The 21,592-nt window shown below is 39.2% G+C and overlaps 1 long non-coding RNA gene across 3 annotated transcripts in view; it reads right to left on the reverse strand.

Moving 5' to 3' along the window:
• Positions 1–2,184: 2,184 nt before the first annotated feature.
• LOC102458226 (uncharacterized) overlaps positions 2,185–21,592 on the reverse strand; it is a 65,770-nt gene continuing 46,362 nt past the window's right edge. Inside the window, exons 5-6 of one of the 3 annotated variants that reach the window (XR_012906020.2) lie at positions 17,058–17,153; positions 9,686–10,156 (exon numbers count right to left, since the gene is read on the reverse strand). This is a non-coding gene — a long non-coding RNA (uncharacterized LOC102458226). Of the gene's footprint in view, positions 3,423–9,685; positions 10,157–17,057; positions 17,154–21,592 lie in introns of those variants that run through there. The other 2 variants (XR_012906018.2, XR_012906021.2) reach the window with 2 other exon arrangements.

The following is a 21,592-nucleotide window of genomic DNA, read 5'->3' on the forward strand; positions in this document are numbered from 1 at the left end:
TTAACATTTGCTATTAAGCTGAATAGATTGAGATCCTTGAATCTATCTCAATAAGTCATGTTTTCTAACCCTTTAATCATTCCTGTGATATTTTCTGTATTGTCTCTAATTTATCACTATCTTTCTTGAATTTTGGGCACTTAAAGTGGAGAACAGTATTCCAATAACAGTCACATCAGCGCCAGATACAGAAGTTAATTGCTATTTAACAATTAGATACAGAAGTTGAATGAGGAGTAACAGTTAATCGTGGAATGAGGAGTAACTTAGTTCGGATTAACTTTAAACTGCCACGTGTAGCCGCGGGCAGTTCGTTTGGACTAAGGGGGATTTAAAAATGGCGGCTGGACGGGAACATGCAAATAAAGCCTGGGATATTTAAATCCTGGGCTTCATTTGCAACCCCGGTTCCCTGATTTGCCTACCAAGCTCAAATTAATGAGCTAGTGTAGACATACCCAGTGCGCTGCTAGACAAACTCGTCCAGCAAGCACCTGCACCACTCTGCCTCTGCCTCCATCCTCTGGTTCATTGCATCTTGCATCCCTTGCAGGACTGAGATGGGCTGGTGCACCAGGTCCAAATATGGGCGCCAGTGCCATTGGGTTCCCTGCAGCTGTCTGGGTGGTGGGGCAGGTGTGGTGCTCCCCTCCTGGTCGGCAGTCATGCATGCTCACACTTTCCCTGAGAGGGCCTGCCCTCCTTCTCAGCAGTTAGTGCCTGTCCTAGGGTCAGAAGATGCTTAGGTGCGTCTCAGTAAGGCATGGTGTGGCCTGGCCCGCAGCCATGGCCTCCCTGGAGCCCAGAAGGTGTGCAGGCCACCATCCTGCCCCCCCTCACACACACCCCAGGGTCAAGCAGCACAGACAAGTATCAGGCCACAGATGGGGTTCCCACAGGTTGCTGAGAGGCCTGAAGCTGTGTGGCAGTCCCAGCATCCCCAACCCATGCCTGCACCTGGCATCACTGCCTGCAGGAGCAGGTGGTGCCTCGCAGACATGCAGATGCAGGGGTGGCACAGCCCTCCCTGTGGTTGACTATGTGTGTACCCCCCCCCCTCAGGCTGTGCTCAGCATGACCTGCCACAGCATTGCAAAATCCGCTTTGCTACCGCCTGCCCTGCCCTGTACGTGTTGGACCTTCATAGCACTCACTTGCTGTTCCCTCTCCAGTGTCCGAAGTTGTCTGGAAGGCTTCCTGAGTCTGGGGGTCTGATTCCTGGGTCAGGGTAACTGTGCTCCTGGTGGTGTCTTCCTCTTCCTCCTCCTTTTGGAACCTCTGGCCCTCTGCTTGGGGTCACCTTGGAGTTGCGGCCACTGCTGCACAGGGGTCTCCATCCCAGACTCCACAACCCTCTCGGGAGGCAGTGGTTCCCCTGCCCCCAGGATCTGGTCCAGATCCTTGTAATAGGCACAATAATGTGCCATTTTCCCAGAGCGGGAGCTGCACTCACGGCCCCTAATGTACCCTGCTGCAGCTCCTTGACCTTGGCTCTGACCTGGTCTAAGGTGCGGGAGGTGGTGGCCTTTCTTTGCAAGGCCATCAGCCATTCTGACATAAATGTCAGTGTTCCTCCACCTGGACTGTGGGGCCTGAAGAGCCTCCTCCTCGGACCAAGAGGGCTTTTATCTCAGGCCCATACCAGGAGGGTGCCCGGCGCTTGGTGCCCTTGGCTTCCTGTGGGACTGTGTCTCTGTAAGGGCCAGGGCATTCTTGGGGGGCTTGTCCCTGGCACATGGCTCCGAGTGGCCCTACCAGGAAGAGCTGAGCAGTCAGGGTCCCGGCTGGAGCTGGCCAGCTGCTAGAATGCTAATCCTGGGTGCCTGTGCCTTTTAAAGATGGTTACAGGCAGGAACAATAAAGTTGAAAGCTGTGGCAGGAGTGTCCACCAGGGCTTCTTCCTGGAGGCCTTTATTGTTGACATAAATTCTTCCCCACATCCACACTTAACGCTGTCGACAAAGGCGTTATTCCTCGTAAAACGAGGTTTATTGCCGTCGACACAACTTCTGTGTTCTGTCGACTTACTATTAACAGAATGCAGTGGTAGTGTAGACGCAGTTATAGTTTTGTCAACGAAAGTCCACTTTTGTCCACAAAACTTGTAGTCTAGACACATGACCTCACAATCAGCTGATCATCCACCATGACCCCTCCCCCCCCCACGCACACACCTTTTTTTGTCTCACTGGTTTCAAGAATAGAGTCCTGTATCATATAATTTTGGCCTACTTTCTTTGTTCCTAGATGTATATGTTTACATTTAACTATTTTAAAATGTGTATTCCTTGATTGTGCCTATTTATCTCTCTGAGTCAATGACTTGTCCTCTTCTTTATTTGCCACCCCCACATCTGCAAACTTTATTATCTTTTGGTTTTTATTTTTTATTTTATTTTTCTAGATCATTGGTAAAATTGTTAAAGAGAATAGGGCAGAATAGGACAAAACTGTCCCTCTGGACATCCCTCTAAACATATCTACTTGATGAAGATGCTTTTGCATTTTTAGGCCAGCCTATCAGTTAGTTTTTAAACCATTTATTGTGAGGTATGTTAATTTTATATTGTTCTAATCAATATGTCATGCAGTACCAAGTTAAACACCTTATAGAAGTCTAAGTGTATTATGTCAACACTATTACCTTTAATCAACCATACTTATAATTGCATAAAAAATAAATCAAGTTAATTGGACAGGATCTATTTTCCATAAACCCATGTTCATTTGCATTAATTCCATTACCCTCCTTTAATTTTCGATTAATCAAATCCCATATCAGGTGATTAAATTATTTTGATAAGGTGGAAAAGGAAGCTGTTCACCTACTTTGAGTACTTGTTTTCAGAAAATTGTTTCAGAAAACTAGGAAGGGATTGTCTACAGTTGGCTAGATTAGAATTGCTTAGATGGCCAAAAAGAGGTGCTGATTATCTGACCATAGGGGTCAGAATGGAACTTGCATAGAAGAGGAAATTAACTCAAGAAGGAAATTAAGTGAGGGATGGGGTGGGTTATGCAAGAGATCACAGTGGTCCTTTCTAGTTTTATAATCCACAACTTTATGCTAGCCATTTGCTTTTTCTTCTCCTGTGAAACTAAGCTGTAAATGCATTATCTAGTTTAGTTTATGAGAGGTCTGAGACTTGATATGTTAAGCAAGCTGCCTCTTTTGTTACACTTCAATTTTCACTCTACTTTTAATAAATCTTTTTTGGTTCATATTGCTGTATGGGCAATTTCACATGTGTTCCCAAATAGAACGGAATCCCACGACGTGTAAGGAGAGGTGCCAAAGAGGGAAGAGTTGCTGGAACATATACTACTGTCAGTCTCAGTCTTGGAGTATGGACAGAGATTTCCATTCCCGGGATGACTTGTGTGACTGGCAAGCTGAAGTGAAGGAACAAAGGTGGGAGAAGCTGCAAAAGAAAAGAGGTAATGAGCACTGCAGAAGGGTGGTGTCGTAGTTTTGTTTAACAAAGTACACACTTAGGCTATGCCTAGACTGCAGGCTTCTTTCAGAAGAAGCTTTTCTGGAAGAGCTCTTCTGAAAAAATTTCTTCTGAAAGAGAGAGTCCGCACTGCCAAAGAACATCAAAAAAACGATCTGCCCTTTCGAAAGATAGCGTCCACACTGAATGGATGCTATCTCACATATAAGCTGTGATTACTCTGGACATAGTGGCCACCAGTGCACCTGTGCTTTTTCCTCTTTCCTCTTCTTTTGAAAGAACTCCCTCTTCCCCGTCCACACATGCCTTTTTCCAAAAGAGCTCTTTCGGAAAAAGGCTTCTTCCTTATAGAAAGAGGTTTACCAATGTCAGAAAAAACCCTCTATTTTTCAATTTTTTTCAAAAGCATGTGATTGCAATGTGGATATAAATTAAGTTTTTTTTCGGAAAAACGCTTGTTTTTCCAATAAAACTCTGTAGGGTAGACATACCCTGAGTTACATTTGGTAACCTTCTGTATTGCAGTTTGGAGCATTTCTAATATGCAATAAGTAAAATATTAAGAACACTGGAACAACACTGAACAAATTGTTTATTTTAAAGTTCCATTTTGTTGGGCCATTTAAAACAAAGCTTTAAAGTCCTCAAAATGAGAGACTGTTCATCTCAGTGTGCTAATTTGTACCAACCATCTTGTGAAATTGTTCAGAACGTTTTTTAGTCTGTTTCATTTCAGTGTGTTCTCTTATAGTGTATTTATAATTCTGTGAATTATGAGATACATGTAAGTTTCACCCTAGTATACATTTTAATGTCCTGAGATCCTGAAAGCATATACAAGCTGTATTAAGAATAATAATTTATGCCTTGAATATTGTACAGGCAATTTCAAAATATATCAGAATAAACATTGTGGTTCAGTTTGTAATCCCAATTGTTGTCTAATGATGTCAGATAGTCAGACACTGGTATTCAGGTTGCTGCACAATAGTTTAGAGTATAGCTTGATGCCTCTTTTCAGATGAGCTTGTAAACCAAAATTCTTTCTAACGTTCTTTGTCTGTGCAAATCCAGTGGCATTTCTCAAAACAAATGAGTTTCCTTGCCCTTATAAACATCCTCTTTTGCAGTTACACATTTTGCACAGCTAAACACGGACTAGTGTTCAAATCTAAATGTCTGTTCATGTACAATAAATATGCACTTGCCTTCAAACATCACATTCTGATTTAAGTCCTAAGTCCAGTTTCCTAGATGATATGTTCTTCTATCAACATTACAAAAAGCTCTCTTTTAGATCACTCTGATCTCTAAGCCAAAGAAATCACCCATATGTCAACTGTTTCCCCTCTCCCTAGTATATTTCCTGTAAGTATTATTGGTAAGTCCTTTCTGTGAGCTAAATCAAAATGTCCATGTTCCTGTTCAGCCACACCTTACTATGCAAGCCTGATCATAATCTCCAGGGATGTCTGAGCACCCTCTCTGCATAAGGAACAAGAAAACTTCTTACCCCAATCCTAAAATGAAAGCCGTGCAAGAACAATAAGGAGTCCTGTGACACCTTAGAGTTTGTCTACACAGCACAGTTATTTTGGAATAATGGCCATTATTTTGAAATAAAATTGTGAGCGTCTACACTGTAAAAGTGTAATTTCAATAATTTCAAAATAACGGGAGGCTTATTTCAACTTCAGTTAACCTTATTCTATGAAGAATAACACCTATTCCAAAACAGCTATTTCAAAATAAGTGTAGACACTTCACTTATGCTATTTCGAAATAGCCCCTCACCAGGGTCATTCTAAATTATTCCTACCCAGTGCCTCCTGGGGCTCTACATCGAGATAGTACATCTACTTTAGGGAAGCCTGCCTCAGACTAACTTTGAGGCGTTTTCCCCTACTTCCCTATCAGATTAAAAAACCCAGTGCAACTCTTCTGTAGGTCGACACCAGTGTAGACATTCTATTTCGAAATAAGCTATTTCAGAATAACTATGCCAGAATAGCTTATTCCAAAATAAATGTGCTGTGTAGATGTAGCCTGAGAAACTAACATTTGTTTTAAGTCCACTGGAGGAATATCAGACTGGTGGACTGATTATGCTGAATGCTTTTACAAATGGTGGGGGCTAAAAACTGACAGTTTGAGACAGTATATAAGACTACCTCGCATGTACTTTTCTTTGAACTTCTTATGGGGATTTAAAAAACCTCTCAGGTAATGAGTAGGAGGCTGGCTACTGCATTACAATTGCTGTGCCAGTTGTTATTAGCCATTCATTGTTTATGTAACATGGACTAGAGTCTCAGCTGGCGTAAACCTATATGACCCCAGTGAAGTTAATAGGAATACGTGATCTCAAGATTGGGATCTTTAAGTTTATCATTATGTTCTATATCTACAATTATAGAATGGGCCTATGGGCTTACATGCAGCAAATCTAATTTTCCATTACTGATTTGTGATCTTTCCTTTTATTATCTACTCGGTTTTTTATTTGTTTGGTTCCTAGTTGTGGCAGCCAAATGTGTTTGCTCTCAAACCACAAGGAGACTGGGGGAGGGGGTACTAGTGAGTTACCAATTTTTTAATGTCACCTCTTAAGTTAGGATTGGTTTCTTGTGATAGATATTGCAATCTCATCCCATATCTTTGCAGGCCATTGCATAAAGCCAATGAAAGGATTGTGTGCTAAGCCATGGCAGATAGTTAGCATGACTACTCCAGGAACTAACAACAGTGTGAGATGATTAAGGTTTATCAGTGAGATTAAATAACCCTAGTGCAGTACCACCTCTGGAGAGATTTGCATAAACCGATTGACTTAGTGCGAGGCCAGCCCAGTGCAGGTGGAGTTGCCAATGCTTTTTCTTTGTTCCAGTCTCTGAAAGCCAAGTTTCAAAGTGAGCAGCGGTTGCTCTCCTTCTCACCTCTGGGCTCCAGATTTTCACAGACCGTGGGGTTGTCAGAGCAAATTTCCCATCCCCCCTGGATAGCTCAATTATTGGTTTCTTGTCATCAGTAGGGGTAACTGCCCTGCACCTCCACAATCACATAAGGGAGTTTGAATCACAGACAGGTGCCCCAAGGGGAATGAACCAAACAGGTAATCATCAAGTGATCCATCCCCTGTCATGGAAGTTTTCCCCTACTTCCCTATCAGTTTCAAAAACCCAGTGCAACTCTTCTGTAGCCATTCCAATTAAGTAGAGCCTTGATAAGATAGGGCAGGGTGCTTGGCACAGAGAAGTAAAATTCAAAAAGTAGGTCGACATCTGAGGCAGTGTTCAAAGGCAATGCAAGTTTATGAATATACTGTTAACTTTCCATAAACATGGATATAAACCTGAAAGTGTTTCACTTGATTTAATGTCCTGCCAACTTCAATCACTCTTTTACCCTTCTGATGCTGGTGCTGCATCTTGCTCAGCCTCGGTCCTTGGAAAACAGCTGTTAACCCTATTACCAGTACAAAAGGAAAAGGCTTAAGTTCAAAGCTCTTCTCCCTTGATGTGTACAAACACTGTGAAAGCTGTTACCATGTTTGAATGAAAGACTAACTCTAAAACGCATTAAAACTAGACATGGCGCATTTGTAATAAGTGTCTTTAATCACAATTGTTGAGCTTAGAATGACAGCTTTGATACATTTTCCGGTGAAAAGATGCTTGTTGCTAACTTGGTGCCTTTTAACCTGCTAGACAATATACAAAAATTAAATTAGCAAAGTTAATCAAACTCGTCTTTATTGTGTTTACTGAAAATGGGTAGAAAGAGGAGTTTGGTTCATCACATAATTCTCATTTTCTTTTATGCCAACCAAGATTCTTTTTCCATAATCGAAACATATTTTTAACCTTTCTGTTTTGATTTCAAAGGCTTTGATACATGTTTCAGTGACATTATTTTACTTTTTCTGAAAAATGAAATGGATGAAACCAGATTCAGTGAATCTTTTAACTCTGTGGGGGACAATCTGTGTGGCAGTTCTAAGAAGGACAGCGTAGATTTCACTGCCAGGGGTGCTAAAAAGACTTTAAAACATTGTAGCACCTTCCTGATCATCTGCTTGTGGGTGGGCCAGTGAGAACACCCTGCATAAGAGCTCTGGGTAGCTGTCTAGCCAACAGCAGCCTCCCAGGTTATCCTGTAGCACTGTGTGAACCCTACATGCCCTAAGACAGCAGTTCCTCTGCTGGGGCTTGGGTCCTCATGAGGCAGTCTTAGAGCTCTCTTCAACAGACCCTGCAGCACTGGAATCCCCTCCCAGCTCAAGGTAAGGATTTTAGAGGTCCTTGTATTTCTCTCGCCTTTTGACATGTCATAAGGTGATTGGACCAAGGGTGAAGAATAAACTGTTGCAATTCTGGGGTTATAATTGCTCTTCTTAATCCTTCTATGATCAGCATAAATGGTGCCCCTTCAGTCAGAGACCTCCATCCACTACTGCAATATGGACGGAGCACAGCACCCAGGGTTATAACAGTCTTTAACGGAGCTCAGCCAAGCGTCTACAACTTTATTTTAGGACAAAAGCTCCACAGAGAAAACTGTTTATTATTTTATGATCTGTCTCTATCTTTGCTATGTTCATGAGATGTCACCCTGGGACGCTGGCTGAGTCTAATCCTTCCAACCCTTGTACCCTGGTTCTTTCCCCTTGATTAGAATCTCATGATAGATGGGGGATGAATATGAGTGTGTCCTATCCCCATTCAGGCTGAACCTTTATGCCACAAACTCTGTCTTTGTCTCTTGGGCCTCTTGAACTTGGTCTGAATGCGTATGAGCAATTTATCCTAGGGATGGCACTTTTCTGGAATTGTACATTTATCCCAGGGTAATAATTTTCCTTCCTGATTCCTGGGGAAATTTCAGTAACCCCTCGCTATGGAGTTAGCATACAGTCCCTGATTCACAAGAATACATATAATTTTTATAGATACCACCATTCATTACAAAATCTGGCCTATCTCCGTAGATTAGTTTTTTGAAGATTTCACACTTTCAGGGTATCACATCTGTCATGAGCATCTCACCCTATACGTTTGTATAGCCTCTAGGCTACTTCTTCCCAGTTCTTCACTTCCTGATAGGTGTGTGCAGTATTCACAAGATGGCGTGCTCAAAATTGGCAACAAACCATCTCTAGAGAATAGCTGGGGAAGCTGGCTGAGACAAAGTTTTTTGGAGTGCTTTGATGGAAATCTACATAACTTACTAACAATTTTTAAAAAAATCTCCCCATACCTACTTTTATTGTTTGTGACTTGAAAAAAATTTTCAATAATGGCTGTATTAACTTGCTACAGTCAATCAAGTTATTGCTAATCAAGCTCTGCATTTAGCTAACAGCTGAGTTTGTGTTTTCTCACTAGAATAAATTGGCAGAGCTGGGAAATTCTGTAGCTGTATTTATCATCAAAACACATGATAAAGTAGCCCTGTGAAAAGTTGAAGTACTCCATATATAAACGTGTCATCATCTTTTTTTTTAAACCAGACTAAGCAGTTCTATTAAAGGGCCCCAAAACTAAATTTCTACTGTTGGATGCTACTGCTTTACTGGTATATATACACAGCAAGAGCTAGAAAATGTTCACTTACAAAAATGATCATTGAGAAGAGTGACTGACAGTTATGGAAAGTAAGAAACTGATGCTCACCAATAGAATATTTCAAAATGTGCAATGAATACTCCTCCCCTTTACTCCAAAATAATGATGAACGCAACTGTCTCCTTTTTCTTTTCTTTTCTTTTCTTTTCTTTTCTTTTCTTTTCTTTTCTTTTCTTTTCTTTTCTTTTCTTTTCTTTTCTTTTCTTTTCTTTTCTTTTCTTTTCTTTTCTTATACAGCCTAAGCTTAAAGTAAAACTAATTCCCTTCCAATTTAAAGGTTGCTTTTTCTGGCCATAATTGACTATTTCATTAAGAATTTGGGTTGGGATTTTCTGAACACGTCTAAATGCGAGATGTTGGAAATTTTGCCAGAAAATGGGAATGGGTGACAAGGCAGGGATCACTTGAGGATTCCCTGTTCTGTTTTTTCCCTCTGAGGCATCTGTCTTTGAACACTGTTAGAAAACTGGATCCTGGGCTAGATGGACACTGTGACTATTCTTATGTTCTCTTACATGCTGTAATACAAAGGGGTCCAGGATATTCAACTTCTTTCATAACCCGTATGCTGATTGTGAGAGGTGATTTGTAGAACCTTACCTGAATGAATGAATGAAAAAATCATGTCATATGAAAAAATAAAGCACAATCATTTTCTGGGATTTCTTTTTCCCCTACTTTACTAGTATGAAGATGATCATCAAAATTAACTATAGACGAGACCAAAGAGATATTAAAACTTTTCCCACAGTCACTTAGAACATTTGTGTAAGCACTCGCAGTGATAGCATGTGCGTGGTCTCTTCACAAACACTTAAGTGTTGAACTCCGGGTGGCCAACGTATCCACCGAGCTGATGTATTTTCTCTAGCCTTCCGGAAAGGGCTGTCATAGGCAAATGAATGTGCATGGTCCTGGAGTGGGATTGCAAGAAGTTCACCCTTTTTTTAAATATCCACTGTGCTCAATCTACAACAAGTATTACGATACTGGAAAATGCTTCAGTCTCCATTTCTCTCTCTTCCTCCCAAAGCATCCCAGTATTATGTAGAAAAACTATAGATTGATTTCTTCATCCTGTGATTGAAGGGAGGGGATATTTTACATTTACTTATCACATAATCTAACATATGATTGTCATTAAAGGACTGCAATACAGCTGAGGTAGCTGAAGGGTAATAGCTAAAGTAAATGGAGATATTATTTTCTTTTATGTATTTCTATGCTAATAAGTCTGCAATCTCATGCCAACTGGTAAGACATTTAGGACTCACATTTACAGACCATATTTTAAATAGATAAAATATGGAAAATCAAAGGTGGTTTGTTTTTCAGAAAGTTGACAATTACCCTCCCTCTCCCTTTTTACTATTTTAATTTTCAGTTTTCATTACATTTGCATTTGAAGTTTTCCCCTGCCAAAAAACAGGTGTTTGATTCATAACACGTTGTCATTTGATAGCAGTTTAAATATATCTTTCTTTTAAACGACTATTTTAAATGAAAAAAAATAACTAGCTGCAGCTGTAACCCAGTATCCATGCAGAACAACAAGTTTGTTTTCATCCTAACTTATCCATTTGTGTCCTAATTATTTTCCGGAAAGCAAGTCCCTTATTGTTGTCATTGGGAATGTGTGGACTCCGCAGTACATTCAGAAGTTGAGAGAGGAGCCATTCAGAAGAGGGGTATTGTTTGCTTTCAGTAAGGAAATGTTTCAATAGAATGGAAGAGCAAATAAGCAGAACTCAGAGAGGAGATAGTGCAAGGATATTTTTACAGAGTGTGTCTATAAAGAAAATTGGAATGTACATTTGGTTCTTCTTGTGTATGTTTGGCTCTAGCTTCTGAATCACTGAGCTAGGGCTGACTGAGACCAGAACATTCCAGAGAATTTGACAGAGTTAGCCTTCTCATTCTTCAGAGAGCAGGAAGTTTTCTTTCATTTACTGAAAAAACAGAGAGGGGAAAATTTCTTGTACAACAGCAATAATAAGGGTTGGCTTTCCCCTTCAGATAAATTAATTGTCTGTACGTGTGGTAAATGTTTATGTTGTTAAATAGGTGACTATACATGATTTTTGCTTGATTTAAATGCTAGGAGAGAAATCAGTCTGGTGTAATGCGTGTGTGTGAAATAACAAACATGTCTTAAACAAGAATATTTTTTCCTCTTGATGATTTGAAAAAAAATAGGAAGGGTGGGCAAAGGAAAATCCGTGTCCATTTCATTAAATTGTCTGCATTTCAAGGGGTTAATCTACTAGAACATTTATATTGAATTAATATTGCTCCATTTCATCCAAGATATTCTCTCTCTCTCTCTCTCTCTCTCTCTCTCTCTCTTTCTCTCTCTCTCTCTCTCTCTGTCAGCAAGTAAAATTGACATTAGAGTGCCTGATGCTATCAGCATACTCTATTTGTTCACCATAGCTTTCCCTTTATGACTAGCACTGTGCAGGTTGCAAGGTATTACCTAGCATCATTTTGTCATGCAACTTCTCCTTGGCGACATTCAGTGTATCCTAAAAGTTATCCTTGCAAACAAAAGCATTTTTCAAGAAAACCTTGCAACAAAGACTAGTTCACATTAATAATGAGGCATCTTCTTCTCCCTGTGCCATACAATTTTGGTCTTCAAATATCTGGCTACCTTAATTTTTTTTGAAAGTTTGTTCAATATGACTTTGAAAGTGTCCCTCATCTTGGAAAAACTTTAAAAGGTAGTAAGAGTGAGAATAAGGTAGCGGCGAGGTGTTAAATTCACTTCTTTCAAAAAGCTACCTATTTAAGAGGTGTTATTTAGTACTGTGCAGTATGACATCAGGTGAATAGTCATAACACTAAATAGACATAAAATTAAATAAAAACTACTATGCCAGTGAAAGCACCAGGAGATATGTTCTCTGTGTTCCCTTCAACATGTCCATAGCTGGGGGAAAGAACACAGGCTAAAATGTTCAGAAGTGGGGAAATTTTCTTTTTAAAAGGGCTTATGCATTCATAGAAGAATTTAAGCGTCTTGTTCCATTAATTTCAATAGGACTTAGGCTTTCAGGGCAAGATTCACAAAGGAATCATAGGAGCCTCCCGCTTCTGAAAATGAGAATTAGATTCTTTAGAATATCCTACCTGCAGTTCAGGTTAATGTGTAGTGTTTGTAGATTAATACAAACATTTCAATTTTTATTGGGGTTTTTTTGGTGGGGGGAGGGGGGAAATCATATTTTGTCTGACTGGCTTGGTTCTGAAAGAGGACTGCTATCCTGTTCCAGTCTGGGGCTAGTAGAATTCTTGCAAGAACAGCTGTTCTTGCATTTTTCCCACCTACTATCATGATGGAGTTTACTTGATTGCCAAAGTCAAAGCCAAAACACTACTCTAAACCTTTGTTAGGCCTGACTCGTATCTTCTTGGTCTCTGGAGATTCAGTTCCTGCTGTTCTATCAATTAGAAGTTGCTTAGTAATTCCACAGTGCAGATTGCAGAGGATAGTATTTCTGTAGCTACATGACTAATTGGATAAACTGAAGCTGTGTCTGAGGGTGCGTGTATACTGCAAGCTTATTTTGGAAAAAGCTATTCCGGAAGATATCTTCGAGAATGGCTTATTTCAAAATAGAGCATCCACACTACAGGGAAGCCTCCAAATTAGTCTGAGGCAGGCTCCCCTAATGTAGATGTGCTATCTCGAGTTAGAGCCTCACAAGGCACTGGGGAAGAATAATTTAGAATGGCCCTGGGGAGGGGCTATTTTGAAATAGCAGCAGTGGAGCGTCCACATGCACCCTCTTCTAAAGTACTTTTTCCGAACAGGCATTATTCCTCGTGGAATGAGAGTTACCAACATCAGAAAAAGCCCTCTGTTGTTTCAATTTTCTTTTGAACTAATGCAATTGCTGTGTGGACTCTAGTATTGTTTCTCCGGAATAATGGCCATTATTCTGGAATAACGGTGCAATGTAGACGCACCCTGAGAGAATACTATCTTTTTCATATGCATTGCTACCATGCACATTTAAAAATATAAAGACTGGTCTGTGCCTAGATTTAATAATTTCTTAGGGTATGTCTACCTTAGCTCGTTAATTCTAGCTAGGTAGGCAAATGAGGTGACCGGAGTTGCAAATGAAGCCTGGGATTTCTTAACTTCCCAAGCATTGGCATACTAGGTAGGTTGTTTTTGTTTGCTGATTCTTTAGCTTTGCTATTACATAGAATGCTAGATCATATTATAAATATAGCTATGTTTTCTGTTAACTTTATGTATGTAGACTATATATCCCTTGTTCTACCATCTTTCACTACAAGTGAAGTGAATTATCTATTAGTTTATACCACATATTCTTCACTATGTAGAATTTATGTGAAAAAAATCTGGCAATCCATTTGTATAGAGATTGTCAATTATATACACAAAATCTGTCTATTATTGGCATTAGAATACATGATACTATAAATATACTATACTCTATTTGTTAATCATGGCTTTCATTTATTACAGGAAGCTGTGCCAATCTGCAAAATATTAATAGAACATATATTTAGCCTGCTCACCAAATCTATGGCTCAGTGGTAGGTGACAACAATCATATCCAATTACAAGGCTTGTAAACATATGATTAAAGTATTTTCAAGAACAAATAATGCTATGGAACCTCAGCATAGCAAGATTCAAGATGAACTATGTATTAATTTGGAAATGTAGTACTAGAGTAGAAAAGTTTCAATGACAGGATTCAGTAGAGAAATAATTATTGCTTCTTCCTTATTCTAAACAGAAAGACTGACATAAGAATTTCAGCTGCCAAGTATAATTGATATAATAAATATGATATTTATTTTTGGTGTATAGTTTAGAATGTTGTTTTATTATCGGTTTTTCTTTTGTTATGTTTTTTAGTAAAAATTGAATTAAAAATGTTTTGATCATATTTTGAAAATATTTGATTATATTTTAAATGATTTAATGTGAGATATGTTATGCCCCTTTTGTGCTTACCTGATATGAAAATTAAAGTGATTAAATTTAGTGTCACAAATGTTAAGGGGGTGGAGTGAGAATTCATAGAGGCATTCATATGTATTCATGGAAATACTAGTTCACAGGCTAAATTAAAAATTTATTGTGTCTGGAGTCACCAGATGGCATATAATTTTCAAAATTCTTAGTTTGTGAGCATTATTCAGTCTTAAAGAAATACAAAATTGTTGTTACCTCTCCTAAAAAGTCTACATCATAGATCTATGTTGTAGAACGATGGCAAACAGCAAAAGTCTTCTCTTTGTCTTAAACTCTAATTAAAGTAAATTCTAATTTACTACATTCTATCTGGGATGGAGTTCTTTCCTTAGAACCAGAAACTGGTGTTCCTAATGAGATTCCTGCAAGCATGTATTGGTTTTCTTCTATTAACATAACTAAAAAATATACCCAAGCTCTAATATGCCCCAACATTTGCTACCAACAGCTCAACACTACATATGCCAGATTCACACTCAACCAATTGCGGAAGAGATAAAATGCTATTTGACTTGCTTGGTATAACACAATGCAAACACTGACTGTCAACAGAGACTAGTCATGTATTTATAAACAAAAATGGAGTTCAATAACGACTACATTTGCGGAAATATTGGCCCTCTTGCCAATATTCCACAAAGATAAAAAAGCTGACAGAGGGTGTGTGAGCATGTGCAAGACCATACCCAACAAGGCAATGGCTGCCTTATTTAGGACCACCTCATTCCTCACATACCGACTCACTTAAAATTGCATCTACTTGATAAATGAACAGCAAATGTGTCATTAAAGCTAACTGTCAGGACCATTAAAGATGCATCCCAGGGGTGGTGAAAATGTAAAACAACTGAACCCACTTTATTTATTCTTAAAAACTGAAACAGCTGCATCCCCATTCAAGACATAATAGTGCCAAGAGAACATCTGAGAGAGAGACTGGATATAACTCGATAAGTTACCCTCGGTCTTTTTAGAGACATCTCCAAAGTAAACTATTGACTGAGAGGTTTAAGGAATGAATTGAGGGTTAAGGGAGAGAACACTCTTCTAGTAAAACTAATGAGCTTAGGGGTAAATATATATCAGTGAATAACTAAACTACTGTACATACAGAGAAGTAAGGTTCCTTGGAAATACAGATTCAGAAGAATTAGCCTTTGGACAGTTGGTGTCATCAAAGGTTCTGAAGGGAAAAATGTTACAAGTTTTCTTCAGAAATTTCTCCTGACATATGTAAATTTGGCTCTCAGCCCCTATCAGTAGATGTAGAAAAGGCTAAGTGTTTGTCAGGTCCCAGAAAGACAGGATTTGCACAAATCCAGACCCGATTATCTTTTGGCTGAAGAAATCCAATGAAAATATGATAAACACTTCCAAGAAAGCAGGAGAAATGCAACATAATGACCTTACAATTTATATTTTTTGCTAACTTCTCTCCTTTCCTCCAGCTGCCCAAAGTGCTACATGTAATGGAATAAAGTAGATTCTGAATGACACCGACATTAAGTTTACAATCAGGTACTCAGTTATTAACAGTAGGTTATACAGGATTTTATAAAGAACTAGCAGAGGCTTGGTAAATACTTCAAAATCAAAGCACAGATCAGACTAAAATAATAGTATTTTATTGTTTAGACCTAACAGCTTATCCATCATTGAAGTTAAGTGACACCCATAATACTCCATTTCTAGACTAATAACGTTCTCATTAAAACGCTAGTTGACCAGAGCTTAAGCAAACACTGTGATGAAGTATTGTATATGGATTTTATCTGTTTGTTTGTTACATTATGACATTCAATATTCCTTGCTAAACAACCACCTATATATGGCATTTCTATATGTGTGTAGTATTGCATATTACCATTCTTTATACTCCACAGCGAGGAAGGATAAAATCCTAGTTTTATCTTCCTTTCTTCCTATTCCTCATCTAATTGTGCTGGAGATTATAAAAGGCCCCACATTTCTCTGTATTTTTCTATATATTTTACCAAACCATTTTCAGTATGTCAACCCTAACAGTATACAAATTAGCAGGAGAAGAATGTCTTTCAGAAGAAAAACCACACAGGAAACCCTTGATTGATAGGTAATAATCTAACTAGGAATGGACTTCTGCATATTAGGGAGTATAAGTGCAGTGGGGGAGAGGAGGACTCTAATAGAAGCTAATAGAAAATATCCCCAATGAAAAATGGATAGAACGTGGAGCAAATGTTGGAAATTATCAAGATGCTGTTACAGTGATCTGGCATGTGGTTCTGCAAGAGTCTGCTTTATCCCATCACAAGTCTGGCAGGTTCTTACATATTTGAAACCAGTCCTGTAAAAAGGATACTGGTTTGTTTACTTAAATGGAATCACCTTCTTGCAATGTGATCTTTATCTTTCATCTCCGTCCAAAGCCCCCCATGACTCTCATGAGTTGCACTGCATGGATTACTGACCCCCCACCTCTGTAAAGGAGGGTGCACTGCTGAGACACCAAAGACCTGCCATGCTTTGGGCTGCAGTTGGGTTTAAACCATGTGGTTTGTTCAATATTGTTTGTATTTTTCATCTGTCATGTGTCTGTTCTCTTCACAAACCAGATGAGTAGGGCTGAAGGCAGGGCTATGTAGAATAAAAACTCAGCTCTTTTGAACACCTGGATTTTCTGAACAAGTTGTGGGGTATGCTGCTTCAGATGGCTTCCGAAAACTGGAGCTGTCTCTGCTGACAGGCAAAACCATTAGCTACATACACTAGAGCACTCACTCCCAATAGGTGTTTTGGAGCAGATGCCATTGCATTCTTCTCCCTCCCCCACAAAGTTCAGGCCAGAGACAAGGCCTCATCTCTGCCATCAGAGCAACAGAATGCCGTGTTTCCTTTGCTTTTGCCTTCAGGTGCCCACTGGTGTATTATACTTAAGTCGAGTGTATCAATATGTTTCCCTTTCCCTCTTCTTACCTTCATAATCTCTGATCTTACCCTGACTCACTCCAGTTCATTTTTCAGTTGGCTGCTCCTTTGGATTGCCTCCTTCCCACCACTTGGCAAGATATCCTGGAAATATTATGTCAGGCTGTGAGGGGCCTTCTGACCTAGCATGTCTTTGATAGGTATCAGCAGGAGATAAGCTTGTCTGGCAACTCAACTGATGTGTAAAATGGCATTGCAAGCATATAGGAATCCAGGCACTGAGTGTTCCAATCAGTTGCAGCACATCTTGTTTTGCAGTACACACCGTGCAACAGGGCAGCAGAGGCTGGTAAGAGCAGGTCACACAGATATCAAAATGCAAACCCCACAGGGCATGAATCTAGAGGAGCCCCAAGATGAAGTGACAATGGTGCTGACAGGTTTGGGAGGAGACCCCGGGGGAGGAAGGGGAAACAGGATACCTTTTAGGTGAGCTGCACTGGACTGTGGCAACCATTGGCCAGCAGGTTGCATGCAAGAGTAGGGCTAGGAGATAATTAATCTTGGCAGCTTTACGGAGGAAAAAAAAGTCAAGAACACAAAGTATAGGCCAGCAGCTGGACCTTGCAACCCAACCAAAAGTGACAGGTCCAAACTACAAGGGGCAGGTTCAGGTCAGGTATGAAAACAATCTGACATGCTCAAGTTGGGTTCAGGTGGACTTCTGGTTTAGTCACATGTGGGTTAACGATATGGCCCAAGCTCAATTTAGCACCTTTCAAAGACAATAGAAAGAGTCCCATTGATTTCAGTGAGAGTGGGATTATGCCCAATCACTCTGCCATTCTTAAACCTGAAATAATATGACCCCAGATAGTTTTGATTCATTTCCCAGAGATTCAGACTCCCATATCTAGAGAACAAAAATGAATTAGTGGAATATGAAACAAGATGGAATGTTTTGAAAAATGCCACATTTCTGTTTTGTTGTTGCATTTGAATGCTAACATTGATATAACGCTATTTGTAACTTTTAATCACAATATTGATGTACTATTTATACACAGTCTTAAATTTAGCCAAGCAAAGCCTCATTTTGCTAGGAAATGAGTCACTTTAATATATTCTTCAAGGACTGATTTCAATAATGTTTTAAGATCAAAACCAACAAACTTACATGTGTTTGAAGTTAAAATTATCACTACCATGCCCTGCATCCTCTGAGCAATGTGTGCACAAAATAATTATGCATGAGAGTTTTGTGTTCTGAAAAAACGTATGCTGCTGTGGTGAGACTTCTATTATTTTCTGTTGTTCACAATTCACTTTCACATTAATAATGTGTTAGACTGATCCTTACAGCTATAGGTGACATTTTCCCTCGGCACTACTCTCTTTTTCATAAGCTGGTAGGGAATTTTATGTTTTGTTTTTTCCCTTAAAAGTAAACACAGTGTTAGTCAACACTGACATTCAGCAGCAAAAGCAACAGAAACCCTAACCACTGCCTGTAATAAAATTGCATTGTTATGAACATTTTGCTGATTTCTGACAACCTTTGGACCATCTTTGGTTCCACTGGAATTGTAGGGGGAAAATACTACACACAATAAGCCTGAACTGCACATAGGTGGAAAAAAGAATACATCATTTATTTTGCATGTTAGACCCTTTTTTCTGTTTGGAAATGATCTGCAAACAACTTTATTTTTTATTGATTTCGCATTTATAATCATTGGATAACCCCCTGTTTTTGAAAGCAAGTTGCATCTTATGAATTTTTCATAGAATCACGGAATTATAGAAATGTAGGACTGGAAGAGACCTTAAAAAGTCATCTAGACTAATGCAGTGAGGGAAGGTCAAGTATACCAGCACCATTGTGACAGGTGTTTATCTAACTGTTCATAAAAACCCTCCAATGATGGGTACTCCATAAATCAACCTTGAAAACCTGTTGCAGTTCTGAATTACTCTTACTGTTAGAAATACCTTCTCAATCTCTAACCTACATTTGCCTTGCTGCAGATTAAACAGATCACTTCTTGTCCAACCTTCAATTACTAAGGAAACTATTTGATCTTTATAATAGCCTTTACTGTATTTGAAAACTGTCATCATATTCCCTTCACTCTTCTTTTCTCTGGACTAAACATACCCATTTTTAACCTGTCCTCCTAGGTCTAGTGTTCAAAGCCTTCTATCATGTTCATTGCTGTCCTCTGAATTCTCTCTCCAATTTGTCCACATCAATTTTAAAGCATGGAGCCCAAAATTGGACACAATACTACCGCTGAGGTTTCACCAGTGCCAAGCAGAGCAGAAAAATTACCTCATGTGTCTTCTCTACAACTAGCACTACAGAATTATATTAGCCTTTTTTCACAACTTAATCACTGTGTTGGTTCATATTCAGTTTAAGATCTACTGTAGGCCCAAAATCCTTTTCTGCAATACTGCTACCTAATTGGTTATTCCTGATTTTGAATTTTTGCTTTTGATTTTTCCTTCTCAAGTTCAGTACTTTGCCCTGTCTTTAATGAATTTCATCTCTTTGATTTCAGACCAATTCTCCAAATTGTCAAGCTCATTTTGAATTTCAGTCCTGTTCTCTAAACTGTTGGCACCCTCTTCCAACAGAGTGCAATTAATAATCATAATGCATTTTATAATTATGCTTTCTACTCCATTATCTTCTATCCACTAGAATGCCGAACAGTAGGGACACAGGACAGCCCCGTCGGACTCCACTAGGTACACCTTCCCAGTATGATGGTGAACAATTGATAACTACTTATTTATTATGGTCTTTCATCCTGTTGTGCACCCACCTAACAGTAATTTTGTTTGAAATGATTTGCCCATTCTTACCTTTCTTGTTTTGACCCAGGCCTGAAACAGGTCAACTTGATACCTGATAAAACTCCACTGCAATCAATAGAATTATGTCAGACATGAATGTGACCCACTATATTTTGGTCAGCACTGTACTTGCATGATCAAGAACCTCATGAGTGAAAGCGAGGACTCAGTTGAAGCTAGACAGTTTTTCTAAACTTTGTGAATTTGTTTAAAAAACCTCAGTTGCTAGCATATCTCAGGTTAATGGAGTGAGAGAGGAAGGTTTTATTACTGTTAACTCCAGTTAAGGGACTGTACAATGAGATTTTTTTAAATTGGTTGAATGTGTTTGGACGGCTTATATCTCAAAAAGTCTATTATCTGTATTGACTACAACACTATAGAATGTGATCAAATTAATTATATTCTTCATAGCTAAACAATCATTGCTCATTTAGAAATATAATTGCCTATTACTGAGGTTTTCAGCTGGAAGGTTTTTTTAGTACTGTACAATAACTTGCTTTTGCCACTTTTAGTTTAAATCCCTTGCTTCTAGCTTCTCCTTGTAAATGTTTGAAATTTGAGACAACTGATTTTTTTTAATATCAAAGTTTTATTCCATGTATTAAGTGTCATAATACACAAAGGACAGTTTGACACTAAAAGAACAGGAAGACTAATCAGACAAGAGACTACCGACTGACAGCCTCTTACAGAATACCCGGGAACATAATGGGATTTGTGAGCAACATCATCCTACTCAAGGTTTAAAAGCAGAACAAATTAATATTCAGGAACAAAAATAATAACCCAGCTCCCTAAGGGGTCATTCAAGGACAAGCAAGAATTGAAAGGAAAATCCTTCAAGGTCTTCACTAAGCTTTCAAAAACATTTGTGATCCAGGTCACACAGATACGGCAAAAACAGGAATACTGGTCCATGAGAAATGCATTGGACATGCAAATGGATGGCCCAGATTTACAGAGGGAGACAGGATAAACCAGGTGAGTAGTTAATAAAAGACAATTTGGAAGGCAGTTTTTAGAGCGCGAACGAGTAGCTTCAGTCTAGCTTCTACGAGATAGTTAATCAAGTTACAACCGGCAATGCTGGTATCCTGTTAGAGAACTGAAGCTATACACATGCTATATGTATATCCTACCCCCCAGAGAAACAAACTGTACTGCTCAGAGTTGAACCACAGTGAAGCAAAGTGGATAATATATATGTGACGCACTGTACGTCAAAGCAGCCCCCTGTAGTCCCCACATTCACCACTGTAATATAATTATGACACACTTTGTACAATGTATACCTTGTGAGGTAGCACTTTAAAAGTCTTGATCTGTTAAATGTTAATATCCTGCTGGAATGTATATGCAATCACTGTATATGAAGTTATCCAGTGTTGTAATGTGTGTGTGAGTGAAATATGCCGTGAGGGTGGAAATAACCACAACCAGCCTTTCAGGTACCACAGTGGAGTATTCAGCTGGGCAGATGGTCCATTAAAGGGAATTCATTTTCCTGATAGCCATGCTAGGAGACTTCTCAGAGGATGTATCTAGACAACAGGATTTTTTCGAAAAAAGTGGCCTTTTTTCGAAAAAGTTTCACCTGCATCTAGACTGCTGCCACGTACTTTCAAAATTAAATTGAAAGACTGTGGTTGTTTTTTCGACTGCAGAAGACCTCATTTTATGAGGAATAATGCCTTTTTTCAAAAGTGCTCTTTCGG

The sequence above is a fragment of the Pelodiscus sinensis genome, chromosome 9 (assembly GCF_052426305.1).
Source record: "Pelodiscus sinensis isolate ZL-2025 chromosome 9, ASM5242630v1, whole genome shotgun sequence".
Lineage (NCBI taxonomy): Eukaryota > Metazoa > Chordata > Testudines > Trionychidae > Pelodiscus > Pelodiscus sinensis.